The sequence below is a fragment of the Myodes glareolus genome, chromosome 17 (assembly GCF_982192425.1).
Source record: "Myodes glareolus chromosome 17, mMyoGla1.1, whole genome shotgun sequence".
Classification (NCBI taxonomy): domain Eukaryota; kingdom Metazoa; phylum Chordata; class Mammalia; order Rodentia; family Cricetidae; genus Myodes; species Myodes glareolus.
This window is the reverse complement of record NC_142042.1, coordinates 21,145,446-21,160,631: the sequence shown is the minus strand read 5'-3', so window position 1 is coordinate 21,160,631 and position 15,186 is coordinate 21,145,446.

The following is a 15,186-nucleotide window of genomic DNA, read 5'->3' as shown; positions in this document are numbered from 1 at the left end:
GTCACTCTGGCCAAGAACACCATATGTCATAAATACAAAGAAAATTTCTTGATGAAAAAAATAGTAATGTTTTCTCATATTGTAGTAAAGAACCCATCTTCTGCCAACAAAGTACATTTTATATGAATAAATGCTAGCAGCAAAGTCATTGTTATTATTATACTATATATATATATATATATATATATATATATATATATCATATATATCAGAGATCCCAAAGCAAATCACCCACCTTCTCCATCTCATCGAAGGTCCGTGGGATAATGACCATTTATCCTGTGAGCATTTTAAGGTATCTTTGTAAACTGAATCCCCAAGAGCTCAGACACTGGTGGTTACCTACTGTGGGACAGCATTTCAGTTCCCCTGTGCCTACTTGATACCTTGCACTCCTCTAATGTGGTGGTTCATTTATGTGTCAGCTTGGCTGAGTCAAGGCATGTCCAGATAATTAGTTAAACATATTCTAGATGTTTCCATGGAGATATTTTTGATGTATTTAGTGCTTAAGTCATCAGAATACCTTCTCTACCCTGGGTGGGCCTTGTCTAAGCAGTAAAAAGCCTGAGTCCATAAAAATGCTCAGCCTGTCTTGCTCAAGGACAGAATTCTCTGGAATAAAGCCCCTTGAACTGAGTCCCAGATCTCTCCAGTTCAAATCAGCACTGGTGCTGGGTTCAAACTGGTTCAAGCTGAGATACTGCCTCTGCAAAATTTGCATTACCAGCCTCTGAAATGAAGCAGCACATTCCTTGTAATAAGTCAATGCATGATGATAGATCAGTAGTACAGAGGTGGACTGACAGATAGAAAGTAACTGACAAACTGCCAATAGAGGCAAAACAGTCTTTCAAATTACCTGCTTCATGGAGAAGTCTGTCAGACACTATGGGTCTGTAGGCTGAAGATGGGTGTTTCAACGTTACAGAACGTTTGGGTAGCTGCCCAGGCAGCAAGATGTCTCTGTCAATACTAAAGTTTTGGAAGTTCCTTATAATGCACTTCCTGTTTATTTAGGCAATATTATATCCTTCTGGGGTCTTTGATGGAATTGGAGATTATATAGTCAAAATTATAGCTTTCTTTAGTTATGATAAAAGATAAAATAGATATGAAACTTTAGACTCACAATGATAGGATAAATGATAGAATATTTTCTTTAATTTTGCCAGATACAAATAGACTAAACATCGTTACTGTAATTCTTGATTGATACCTCTTTTGTTATATGTAATTCTACTATGTTAAAGTTAAAATATTCCTTTTTATTTAGACAGAAACGGGGAAATGATATGGGATGTCCTTCTTCTGTACATGTGTTTCTTTTATTGATTGATGAATAAAGCTCTTTTGGCCAATGGCTTAACAGAGTAAAGCCAGACAGGAAATCCGAACAGAGATAGAGAGAGATAATTGACAGGGTCAAGGAGACACTATGTAGCCACCAAAGGAGAAAGATGCCAGAACCTTACCAGTAAGCCACAGCCTCATAGCAATACATAGATTAACAGAAATGGGTTAATTTAACATGTAAGATCTAGCTAGGAATATGCCTAAGTCATTGGCCAAACAGTGTTGTAATTAATATAGTTTCTGTGTGATTATTTGGGTCAGAGTGGCCAGGAAACAAAAGAGCAGTCTCCATTTATTTAAGAGTTTTATAAAATTTCCTTTCAGGACCTTCTTGCAAGGACTCCAACACTGCCACCGATGACCTGGCCCCATGTTCGGTGCAAGGCTCCAAAACTCCCTCAATCATGCATCTTTTATTCTTGCCTGTAGAGTACATGTGGATGAGCCGGTGAAGTTCTGCTGCCAGCTTGGGATGAAACCTGTCCCCCTACAACCACAGTCTCACAGACATCTACGTAGACTCTAGGGAAGCAGTTCTTCAGGAAGTCTTAGATATAAAGGAGACTCTGATTCCTCACACTACAAAAAACTTCCAATCAGTGTTTTATTAAACCAATACAAGTGACAAATCTTTACAGGGCACAAGAGCATCAGCCCCCAGCAGCTCTCTGCTTCCCTGCACAGTGTGAGCAAATGGCTTAAAGCTCCTGCTGCCATGACTCTCCCCCACGAACTGTTTCCTCAAGTTGTGAGGGAAGATAGACCCTGTATTGGAATTAGTTCACACAGGGCGGTTTGTCATAAAACAAGAAAATGACGAAATAGCTTAACCTTGAGGGTTGATAAGTAAAGGTCTACTTTCAAATAACTAATTAATATGACACAAACGAAAGAAGAAGACATTTCTTATGTCTTAAAACATCACCTTGCCTGAAGACCTGTGCAGCAACCCCTCTGTGGAAGTGATGGTGACGGCGGTGGTGGTGGTGCAGCTGCTGCTGGTAGTGGTAGTTGTGGTGGTGTGGTGGTGGTTACGGTGGTGTGGTGGTGCTGGTGGTGGGTTGGGTGGCTAAAATATAAGTCTCCGTTGCTTGTTTTCTTAAACTTATTATTCTACTATCTGCACAACTGCTGATAAGCTTAAGAACAGAACTTCCTAGGTAAAAATGACCCTATTCCTGGTTTTACACAAATATTCTTGTATGAAAAATTACATGTCTATTAAATATTGGTCCCTGCGCTTACCTGGAACTCCCACTTACATGTGAGGATTCGCTGGGCTATTTTGACAAATGTGTAATTGGCTGTGTGGTTTTTTTATTGTTAATAAGTTTAATATTTCCTGGCAACATTCCCAGCTATGGGTTTTCGTCAATATGGAAATGCAATTTTCCACTGAAACAAAGAAACAAAATCTGATTTGTGACTATGTTTCTTGTTTTATGTACAGCCTTTATTTGGTATCGATGAAAGTGGGTCAGAATATAAATCTACATAATCAAATTTTGCTTTAATTTTCAGGAGAAAAGAATGCATGAATGCACTTTGCTAAATGCTTCACTCATTTTTCTCAATAGTCTTGGAAAACTTAATGAGCTTCTACCCATGAATGTAGAGATAATGGTCAACATAATTAGGTCTATTATGCCAATTATTCCTTCCCCACCTTCATGTGAGAGAATAAACATGGTGTTAGCATTTTTAAAACTAAATTCAGTCAACAAACCCTTACTTAACAACATCAAGAAAAAGATGATCACAAGTATACGATGTGTTTTCAGGGATAACCATTCACTAAGCCTGGGAAGAAAAGACAAGAAAAACTACAACATTCCTCCCTAACTGTTGAGTTAGCTGTTTTCTCTGCATTCCGTGTTCATAGTAGGGAAGTTACTGTTCATGACATCTGGGGTAATGTGATCTTCAAAGTATAAGAACTGGGACACTGAGAGGAAATTAGCCTGACTTTAATATACCTCCACTTCTAAATTATTATTTTAAATTTCACACATGTGTACAGTGTAGCTGATCTTTCCTTGGACTGCCAGCTCCTAAATAATGGCACAGAGACTCATTATTAATTATGAAAGCTTGGCCTTAGCTTAGGCTTGTTCCCAACTAGCTCCTATAACTTAAACGAACCCATTTATAATCATCTGCATTGTGCCACATGGCTTGTTACCTCACCGACTGTACATCCGACTTCCCCCGAGTCTCACTAGTGAATCTCCTACCTCAGATCCTTCCCAGAATTCTTATCTGTGATGTGGGATCCCCCTCTGTATGCTATGCTTTGGCCTATGGCGGATCAGAATAGAGCTAGACAGGGAAACTAAACTGAGTGCTGGGAGAAAGAAGTTACAGTCAGGGAGATGCCATGTAGCTGCCAAAGGAGAAAGATGCCAGAACCTTACCAGTAGGTCACAACCTCATGATGATACGTACATTAATAGAAATGGATTAATTTAAGTTGTAAGCACTAGCTAGGAACACCAAACAGTAGTGACCAAACAGTGTTGTAATTAATATAGTTTTGTGTAATTATTCAGGTCTGGGTGTCTGGGGAAATTAAAGTACAGTCTCCCTTTACTTATCTCTGCCTGGAAATTTACCTATCCTCTTCTGTCTAGCTATCAACCACCAGCTCTTTATTAAACCAATCAGAAGGTGCCTTAGGTAGGTGAGGAGGGGTAAAGATACATCTTCACACAGTGTGATCAAGCACCCCTTAACGGTACATTGCATTTTTACTGTATCCATCTACATCACTCTGTTGTAGAATAATCCTTCTGTACACTGTGTAAATTATGCTGTGATTGTTTAATAAAGAAGCTGACAAGCCAATAGCTGGGCAGGATAAGGTTAGGCAGGAAAACCAGACTAAGAACACTGGAAAGAAGAAGAGTGGAGTCAGAGGAGTCTCAAGCCAGACACAGAGGAAGCAGGACATGGAGAAACTGAGTTAGCAAGCCATGAGTCATATGGTAGAACTTAGACAAGAACTATGGGTTAAGTCGTAAGAGTTAGTTAGTAACAAGTCTGAGCTTTCTGCTGAGCATTTATAATTAATACTGAGCCTCCACATCAGTTATTTGAGAACTGGCGGGTCAGAAAGAAAAGTCTGCCCACATTGCTCCTCTTCTCTCCGCCCACTCCGACTGAACTTATCCCCAACAATCCCTCATCGTATGTTCATTTATTTTTTAATCTTAGCACAAAGTCATTTTTCTAGATTTCATTTTGAAACTGACACTTTCAAGGGAACCAGATTTATCTAAAAGTGTGAAGGAGGAAGAATTAAAGAAATACATCTTAAAGTTCTGTCATCATTCCAGATAAAATCAGCTGAGGTGACCTGACAGTATTTAAGATATCTAAACATCCATAGAAAATTCTAGGGGATGAACTCATGATGCCAGTTGGGCATTCTTCCTGTGCAATGGCAGGCAATTGTTTTCTCTTGGATTTGTTTAATTATTATTTTCTTATCTATTCTTGCCAAATGTTTGATCGACAGCTAAGATTCAGACTTTTCTGTGCAAACTTCACAAAGTAAAGTTTGAAGGAAGGAATCACAAATGTGTGGGTGAAGACATTTCCTGATGGAAAGAGACCCACTCCAAGAATAATGGATGACAGCCTTGGCCCAACAGCAAACTCCCCGGGATGAGAGACAGAGGGGTTTGAATACCGCTGAGAATCCACTATAGTAAACATACAATATGTAAGAACAGGAGTTTCAGCTCCCTGTAATATCCCACCAGCCTTGGTAAGGGACTGGACTAGGGTAGGAGGCAGATAGATCTGAGAAAAGGAAGACAGAATAGCTATGAAGGGATGGGGACATGGAACGGGAGGATCAAGTTGGAGGTGGAAGGAAGAGGGGACAATGGAGGGACTATGGGGACAGACAGCTAAGTTTAAGGGCCTCTTGAAGGGTAGTGTGGAAACCTAATGCAGTAGATTCTCCCTAGAATAATACACATATGAAGACAATCTAAATGAAACTGCCTAATAGTGGGGGAGACAGTGCACCAACTGGAGTGCTGAGATTGGGTTAGATCTAACTGAATTGTTGGACAAAAGAGTCCTATGGGAACTCCCGATTAACCCACACTGCTGTCAAAACTATAGGCTGCTCTCCTTAAACATTCCAGCTTCTTTGGTAAAGGAAGGTACTCTGCAAGCTACCAAAGAGAGACATAAACACCAACCCAGCCACAAACCCTTTGATATTCAATGATATCCTGCCTGCAAGATGTCTGTGTGTCTGTGTGTGTATGCCCACATGTGAATGTATGTATGTGGGGTGTGTGTGTGTGTGTGTGTGTGTGTGTGTGTGTGCGTGTACATATGCTTGCATATGCATACCTGTGCATGCACCTGTGTACACAAGTGGGTGCATGTGTGTGTCTGTGTCTATATCTTCCTCAACTTCTCACTCATTGGTTTTTGAGACAGTCTCTCAGTGAACCTGGAGCTCACTGATTCAGTTAGACTGACTGGCCAGTAGGGCCAAGGATCCTCCCTTCTCTACCCCTCTAGCACTGAGATTACAGGCACGCAGCTCCACACTCAGCTTTTTACAAGATTCCGGGAATACGAACTCAGATCCCCATGCTTGCCAGTCAGGTTCTTTACCACTGAGCCGTCTTCCAAGCCTCCAGATCTAGGGGGTTCTGTTTGGGGTTTTTGTTTGTTTTCTATTTTATTTTGTTTTTGTTTATTTGCTCACTTGTATGTTTGTGGTTTTTTGTTTGTTTGTTTTTTGGGGGATTTGGGAGATGTAGTGATAGTTCATTTGTATTTTAATAAATAAAGCTTGCCTGATGTTCAGAGTAAAACAGCCACACTGTTCAGTCTTACAGACCAGGCAGCAGTGTCATGTACCTTTAACCCCATTAGCCATGCTAGTTTGCCATAGAAATCAGACAGTAGCAGTGTCTTTAATCCCAGCACTAGAAAGGAATATAAAACGGGAGGAGACAGCTCTCAGACACAGTCTCATTCTGAGATTCCTAGAGGCAGGACCGCCATTCCAGACTGAAGAGCCAGTGGCTGGCTGTTTTGCTTTTCTGACCTTCAAGTTGAACCCCAATTTCTGTCTCTGGGTTTTAATTAATCATGTTGCAGGGGACTTGGGATGGGTTTTTGCTTGTTTTGTTTTTTGATGTTTATTTTTAGGTGAAAGTTCAGATTGAGTTTATGATGAGATGAGACTACCAGAAACGTGCTTAAAAGGAAACATCTTATCTATTAAAAGAATGACAACAGCCAGGACAAGGGAAATCTTCCATGTTCTGAAGCTACGCTCTGTGCTGAAATCTTGTGTGGAGTCCAACACTTTCAAAGGTCCCTTGACTAGCTCTACTGTCTACAGAAGCCAAAAGCAAAGTGTGTCTTTGAAACACATCATAAGAAAAATTGAAGAAATGTAGTTCTTCCTGTGTGTAGTTTTTCAAGACAGGGTTTCTCTGCGTAGCCCTGGCTGTCCTGGAACTTGTTCTGTAGACCACACTGGCTGAGAACTCAGACATCTGCCTGTTTCTGCCTTACCACCACTTCCTAGCCAAAGCTAGAAATACGAAATTTAATGAGTAAAATTAAAGTGTTGTTGCAGGGCAAGAATGGGAATGTAATCTGGGTGTTTCAGGATCAGAAGGGTTGTCATTTAGAAGACGGGGTCTGTTCTGTGTCGCATCAGAAGGCTGACAGGAAGTGGTGAAGAAAAGTACACAGAAGCGAGGTCACCTTAATATGGGCAGAAAATGTCTCATGTGGGGGGCAGCTAAAATGTGGGTGTGAGTGCAGGTAGTGTTCATTGTCCCCCGCTGAGCCCTCTCTCAGAGCTTTCCAGATCCCTAATCTGTTCTCGGTGCTGTTCCAGCCCCCAATGTGTGCAAGAGGAGCAAAGGGGCGCACAGTCAGCTCTGTGTCCCATGTCATAGACGTCTGGCACTTTTATGACAAGTTACACCCCCACCACCACCCTGACACCGCAACACCCCGCCGTGAGGAACGCCAAAGTGTCTCTCCACACCCGGTCAGTACTCTTTTGTTTGTTTTTGCTTTTGCTTTTTCCCTCTTTTGAACTATCTTGAGGTGTGTGGGGTTTTGCTGCCATTTGTTTGACATGAGATCTTTCTAGACTGCCCAATCTGGTCTTGAATTCATAAACTCAAGCAATCTTCCTGCCTTTGCTTCCCGCGTTCCTTGGAATCCAGTGGCACACCACCACATTCTGCTGTCATCCTTTTTTGTTAAACTCTCCTGAATTCTAAATATTTTTCTGCTTCTACTTGTGTCTCATTATAGCATAGCTAGCCCAAAACCTTTAGCAAACACACAAAAAAAAATCTTCAGATAATCCCATGTGGCTCTGCTTTATTGCTTCCGCTAACAGCAAACTGAAACTTGTGTGAAGACACCTGCTTGTGCCCCCCTCCTCCAGCACACTAAGTGAACTTACCATGTGTCAATGTGTAGTGTGTGTGTGTGTGTGTGTGTGTGTGTGTGTGTATGTGTGTGTGTGTGTGAGTGAGTGAACTGGCTGGCTCTATGGACCTTTCTGAGACAGACACACTTTAAAATTCTCTTTTCTCTAGGCAAAATTGTGCCCAGAGAAGTCTCAGGTATCTAGCATAGATGATAACAAAAATGGCCACTAACACTGAGTTTTTTCCCTACCTCAAGAGTTTCCCAGGAAAACATTCAGAATCGGTGCCTCAGAAAACAGCACACTATTTAGCAGGCTCCAGCCTCACCCCATCTTTGTCCCTCTACCCTTCCAGCCAACAGATGATGGATGTATATGTATATGTGTACCTATGTGCACGAGACAGTCTGCAGTTAGACCGACAGGGCAAAGGCAAAGAGGATTGGTCATCTCCTCCATTTTAATCTATATAAAGAATCAAGCCAACCTATTTCTCTAATTTCATGGATGAAATAAGAGGGCAGAATACTTTCACTTTCTTAAGAATGGATTTATATAATAAGTGCATCCACATAATGGCCCTGGACACTTCATTCACAGTATCCAATTGAAGAAATACAAAGGAGAAAAGAGGAAGAGAAGACAGGCCTTCCTCCACACAGAGATCGCTCAGGCCCCTGAGAGGAAGTTCCTTCCCTGCTGCCACAGCTCCTCATTCAAACAACTTGAGTGGCTCAAGTTAGGTCACTGGTAGCTTATCCTGAGATATATAGTAAACCTACTGACTGCTTTATTTCTGCTAGATTCTCCCTAGAGTTCATGAAAATTGGACCCCATGCTGCAGCTAAGAAAGCACGTTTACATCTTGTGTGTTGGACCTACTCATGATACAAACTAGCAGAAGTATTCAGGCCACTGTAACAAAGTATCATACAACACCGACTTTAAATGACAGAACTGTGTTTCTCACCGTACCGGAAGACTAGGGGATGTGGCTGCAAGAAGATGCCGAAGCGGAGGAAAGAGACTGGGCTCCACTCCAAACACAGCGTGCTCAAGTGGAAACTTATAGCCAAGGAGCAGGAAGGGGTCAGGGGATGGAAAAATACTGAGACACCGCAGCCAGAGTAAGGACGATCCCTGGAGAACAGACATAATCAGATTCTAGATGCAGACAGTCCAGGGTAAGGAGGCCTCAGCCATTAAAGGGTGGAGCTGCAATCAGATAGCCAGGTGGTCAGCCGTCTAGCGCCAAGGCCTCCTGCTCACTGGGCTTAGCAGGTTCCCTGCTCAAGCTGGGTTTTTCATGGACGTGTCAAGGGGCCTGGAAACCCTGCTGGATTGTCCTAGTCAAGCTCTTATCCATCAAAAGCAGATCCCAAGGGAAGCCATCGTGAGACATCTGCTGCCAAAAGGCTCCTGTTCAGATACAAGCACTTCTGTCTTGAGAAAGAATTGAAGAGTTAGAGGTGGTGAAATACTTAGAAAGACACCGAGAGGAAATAATAGTTAACATTTGAAAGCACGTAGCGTTCCTGTCTTACCTCCCGTGGTGGTGATTTCACTACTGCCCATGTTCCTATGGGTTTGGGAAGGAGATACTAAGATGTAAAGGGTTTGAGGAAAAATGACCGACTGGTTAGGAGCAGCTCTCCCAGCCACAGCCCAACCGAGAACTGATGAATATGAATGAGCAGTCAGGGGTACCTGGGAAATACAAATGAGACCTACTGCCTCCTTACACTTTGGAAAACAGAAAAGGGCAAAAAGGGATTCTTCAGGGGCCTGATAAGTAACCAATCCCTAATTAAGTAAATGTACCAAGGAAGCAATGAAGAATGGAAAAATCCAGGACCCAGGGAACCGATCCTGGCTTGTCACGTTCCACACGAATGAGAAGTAACTTCAGAGCACCAGGCTTAATTGCCTAATGGGTTACCACACGGGTAGCTTCTGTGTGGGCATATTTTCTAGATAAAAATGGGCAACAAGTGGTTTAAATATCTTTGTTTTCACCTAATTCAGTTAAAAAGGGTATTTTCAAAAGTATTTCTTTCAGTTCAAAAAATTCTATACTTTATAGAATAAATGCTGTTTTCTGGGGAACAGTCCTTAATGTTGGAGGATGGGCCGTTTGCTTTGCTTTTAACGTGCTCATTTATTCAACAAACACTCAGTGTTTCCTCTGAGCGAGGCACTGGCAGCATAAGGGGCCTTATCGTCGTCTCTTCACGTCAATTTCACAGCAGTAACGATAACTGCTTTCCCCCATTTCTCGAAAGTCCCAGATCCAAACATCAGTAGACTCATGGCTAATGAGGATCCACTTTCTCGGTCACGTTCAGTGCCTTCCACCCATGACCTCACAGAGTAGAAGGGCTGGGGGAGGGTGTCTCTTTTGAATTTAAAAGAAATTATGATTAAATAATTTAAGTAAGATAGGTTAATACAAAAATATGAGACCGCTGATCTCCTTCCTAAGGGGCTCAGTCACAGGACTGACCCGCCCACCACAGACCACATCTAGTCACACTGTCGCTTTAGAAGCTATGTGAGGTGAACATACGAAAGGGAGGTGCAAAAACTATTCAGCCCATTCCATTCCCATCAAATGAGCGCCTACTGTATGAGGTTTATATGCTAAATTGCTTACTCCTTAGGCCGGTCTTAGAAGAGACTCTGTAATGATATTTCATTCGTATTTTAATAAATAAAGCTTGCCTGAAGACTAGGGAGGAAAACAGCCACACTGGTCAGTCATACAAACCAGGCAGTGGTAGCACACAACTTTAATCCCAGTAGCCATATTAGTCAGCCACAGAAACCAGGTGATAGTGGTCCATGCTTTTAATTCCAGCCCTAGAGAGGAATATGAGACAGGATGAGGCAGGTCTCAGCTCGGTCTCATTCTAAGGATTTGTGGAAACAGAATCACTCTTGCAGCCTGAGGATTTCTTAGCAGTAAGAGCTCTCTAGCGGCTTGACTACTTTGCTTTTCTGATCTTCAGGCTGAATTCTAATATCTGTCTCTGGGTTTTATTAACTGTGCTACAATATCCCTCCTGGACTCAACGGGTTTATCTTTCCCAAGTTCTGAAGCCAGGAATGGTGTACTCTCCTCTACTACCAGCATTCAGGAGTCTGGAGCAGAACTGATGTGAGTTCAAGGCCAGCCTGGTCTATTCAGTGAGTGCTAGGACAACCAGGGCTACATAGCAAGAGCTTTATAATTAAATAAATAAATAAATAAATAAATAGTCTCATGTTTAAGGAACCAGATGGGTAGATGGATTTAAACCCAAACTTGCTTCCAAAGTTTGTGATCTTACCATGTACCAAAGTTCTTCATAAATAGGGAAAACGGTCTGGATGGCACCGGATGACACCACCCCAAACAGGGAGAGCTACATGTTAGTAATTTTGATAGAACTCGGTGACACCTTTGAAATCATAAGCACCGAAAGCATTAAGCTTCAAAGGCTGAGGCTGCCTTTCAGTTGGTAGTGTCTGCCTAGCTTACAGCATGACATGTTTTCAGTCCCTGCACTTCTGTCTTAGGGTTTCTATGGCTGTGAAGAGACATCATGACCATGGCAACCCTTATAAAGGAAAGCATTAATGGGGGGTGGCTTACAGTTCAGAGGTTTAGTCCCTTACCCTCATGGCAGGGAGCAGGGCAACAAGCAGACATGTAGCAGAGAGTTCTACATCCCAATCCACAGGCAGAAGGAAAAAGGAGACACTGGACCTGGCTTGGGGTTCAAAGCCCACCCCCAGTGGCACACTCCCTCCAACAAGGCCATGTTGTGCCACTTCCTGGTGCTGACAATGCATTCAAATCTATGAGCCTATGGGGCCATTCTTATACAAACCACCACAACCATAGAAACTAGGTGTGGCGGTGGTACACACTTGTAATCACCACACTCAGAAGATGGAGGCGGGGGATCAGACATCCAGGGTTATAACAAGTCCAAGGCCAGCCTGGGATACATGAGACTCTGTCTCAGTGTGTGTGTGTGTGTGTGTGTGTGTGTGTGTGTGTGTGTGTGTGTGTAAATTAGACATCACTTTCCTCCTCTACAAAATAAGAATGTTTACAGATTTCTTGTCATGGATAAAGTGAAATAAGATGATTTGTTAGAAGGTGTACTTCAGCAAAGGTCAGTTATTGTTCAATCTCTGACCGATTGAGACCCCTGAAGAGCTGTGCATTGGAGAACAGAATTGATTATTATTATTTCTTTGTAACATTTTCCGCCTGAAATTGCAATGTTTCCTAGGTACAATTTTCATAGACTATAAACTCAGATAAGAAAAAAAATGTACAATTCTTGCTTTTTAAGATGATTTTAAATTCAAAATTTTCAACAAATATAGTTTTTCCCCTCCAAACCCCAATTTCCCTCTGATGGCAAAACCTTGATTTACTCACTCCTGGGTAAAAGAGAGAGAAATGGATCAGGGTCTCGGCTTAGCCTGGGCTTTACAAATCTTAGTCTTTCCGAATCCCCTCTTCCCTCTGGGGTCCAGGGTTGCTGGAATCTTGGCACTTGAGCCTTCAGAATGCTTTGCACCCCCAATGACTGCCCCCCACCCTCCAACGTGTGTCTGTAGCTTAAACCTTAAGCCTTAGCTTTTTCTTCTCTTAGATTTCTGAGGTTAGAAACTTGATCCCCGTGAATGGAGAGAACACAAAAGACCTCCCTGCTACTTGGGTAGTGAGGAAATGGAAAATAGTCCCTCTGTGTAAGAATAGAAACCTTCTCTAGTCCGCTGGTGGGGAGGTCTAAGAACCGGGGCTGTGTGGAGCCCTTTTCAAGAAGAGTCACCAAGCAGCGCTGTGGGGACTTGAAGACCGGAAGGTGCTGCCCAGGCTCCCTCTCCCTGCTGGCTTCCTTTCTCTAGGACTGCACGGTTTTTCACATCTCTCACTTTCCTGAAGCCACTCCATCCTTCTCTTTCTCCATCCTCTCTGTCTGACCCCAAACACCTCTCCCACCTCTACTCATTATGCCTTTCCAGTTCAAACCCTATAACTGGCTTCTCCTGTCTCTTCCGGGGCAGATTCATCTGCTGACCAGCCTGCGGTTTGAAAACTTGTCAATCAGTTTCCATTTCTAGTTCAACCAGCAATTTTGGAGACTGGTAACCTGCAGCATACCTCTAGTATTCTTTAATTTTGGAATACAGGGTGTTTTATTGGCTTTTGCTTTATTTTTAGTAAAATGAGCTGTCTTGATTTTTTTGTTGTTTATTCGTTTGTTTGTTTGGTTTATTGGTTGGTTTTGGGGGGAGTTCTTTGTTTGTTTTTGTTTTCTAATGCTTTGGCCAGTCTTTGCAGTGTGGGGGGGGGGGAGCTTGAACTACCCCAACTAGAAGTTTTCTAGAAAGATAATGGGATCATGGAGGCATCTGTGCACACCATCTCTGTATGCCAGTGATTGGTTTGGTTCTTCTGGGGCTTGAACTCGGAGCTTTACACTTTCTCAGCAGGTGTTCCACCACTGAGCTTCTTCACAGCCCCTCTGCTACTATTTTCTAAGAGACGCATACTAAGAAGAGGTTACTATGTGTGCACACATGGCTAATGTTTTATGATATGACCATGGCAGGAATAAGACTTTCTCCCCTTTGGGTAGAAAAGAGCACCTGTCACCTGTAAGCTATTATAGCAAGTCACCGGAGATGATGAAGTGACATCAATGTGACTTGTAGAGAGGTCAAGAGAGTCTCAAGCCACTGTAAGATTTTATTTCAAACTTTATTTCAGGCTGAGAAAATGGCTTAAAATCTTTCCATGATGAGATTTGGGGTCTTTGCAAAATGTATTTGGTAGAAACGTTTTATCTGTGGGAGATAAAGAAAGCAAGGCTAACTCATGAGTAGGAAAGTAAACAAAGCTCCCGAAGCAATTATTTTGGAATTTTAATGATTCCTTATTGGGTATTATATGATAAAATTAATTTTGCTGTTTTAATTGTGAAAATTTGTAATCACTGAAGATGATATATATGACAGTTTTTATCTGAAATGTAACTGATAGCAAACAAAACTACAACAAGAAACATTCAAGAGATGCAGAAAGGAGACACAATAGGATGAGATTCCAGCGACTATTTTCATGGCTATTATTTAAGGTCATGGAATTAACAAACAAACCACAGTAAGCAAATGGATTTTTAAAAAGTCTCAAATTGGGGCTCTTAAAATGTGGAGTAAATACTTTCTTTGTAACTAGAGACTGCTCTTACATTTCCCAGCCACTCAGACCTGGAAAAATCACACAGAAACTATATTAATTATAACACTGTCTGGCTAATGTCTCAGGTATATTTCTAACTAGCTCTTATATCTTAAATTAACCATTTCTATTATTTTATATTTCACCACAAGGCTTGTGGTTTGTTACCTCTTGCTTCTTAAGTACATATGGTCCTGCCTCCTCCGGCAGCTACATGGCATCTTCCTGACTCCACCTACTCTCTATTTCCTGTCTGGCTTTATTACTCTGCTAAGTCATTGGCTGAAACAGCTTTCTTTATTCATTAACCAATGGTAATAAACCATATTCACAGCATACAGAATGGGATCCCACATCATTTCTTAAAGTACATCTGAGAATCTTCCAAAGGAAACCCTTTGCTTTACAAGTTTGATAGCCAATGGGACCAGAAAAGAGGAAAGAAATGAGGACCCTGTGGGATCAGGTTCACACTGCCTCCAAACAGCCACATCACCTGCAACCTGATTTGCATTACTTGTTAAGTGAGTGATTTTGTGTGTGTGTGTGTGTGTGTGTGTGTGTGTGTGTGTGTGTGTACAGTTATATGCGATACTGGGTATCAAACCCAGGGCTTCAGACACAGTAGGCAAGCATTCTACCACCAACCTACATCTTCATCCCCTTATTTGTAAGTTTTGGGTTTTTTGTTTCGTTTTGTTTTTACTAAGATTAAAAACATTAAGAATTGTCAAATCTGAAAAAGACTGAAAAAGACTGTCAAATCTGAAAAGTTGGTACAGAAAGAGACATGGGAAACCTGCAAAGCAGACATGGCCTTGAAGGGAAAGAAGAAATGTGCCCGCCAATCACTGATGCTGAGCTCGGTCCGGGTTGTCCGGGGAAAGCAGCTGTTGGAACATATTTCCCTGCACTTTAGAACCAGTCTCTCTCCATTTTCATCATTACGCTTCCCATCTGTAAAGACGATTATAGAAGTCTATTGCAAGATGGCCACAATTGCCATCTGTGTGTATCGCTCCTATTGACAGTGGACACCGACACCACACACACCGTCTCTGCGGGAAGGTGTTCAGATGCACAGGTTTGCACCACTGGGAGTTGAGGCAGGGGGTCAGGCAAGTAGGGGAACTGAACAAAATGAGACCTG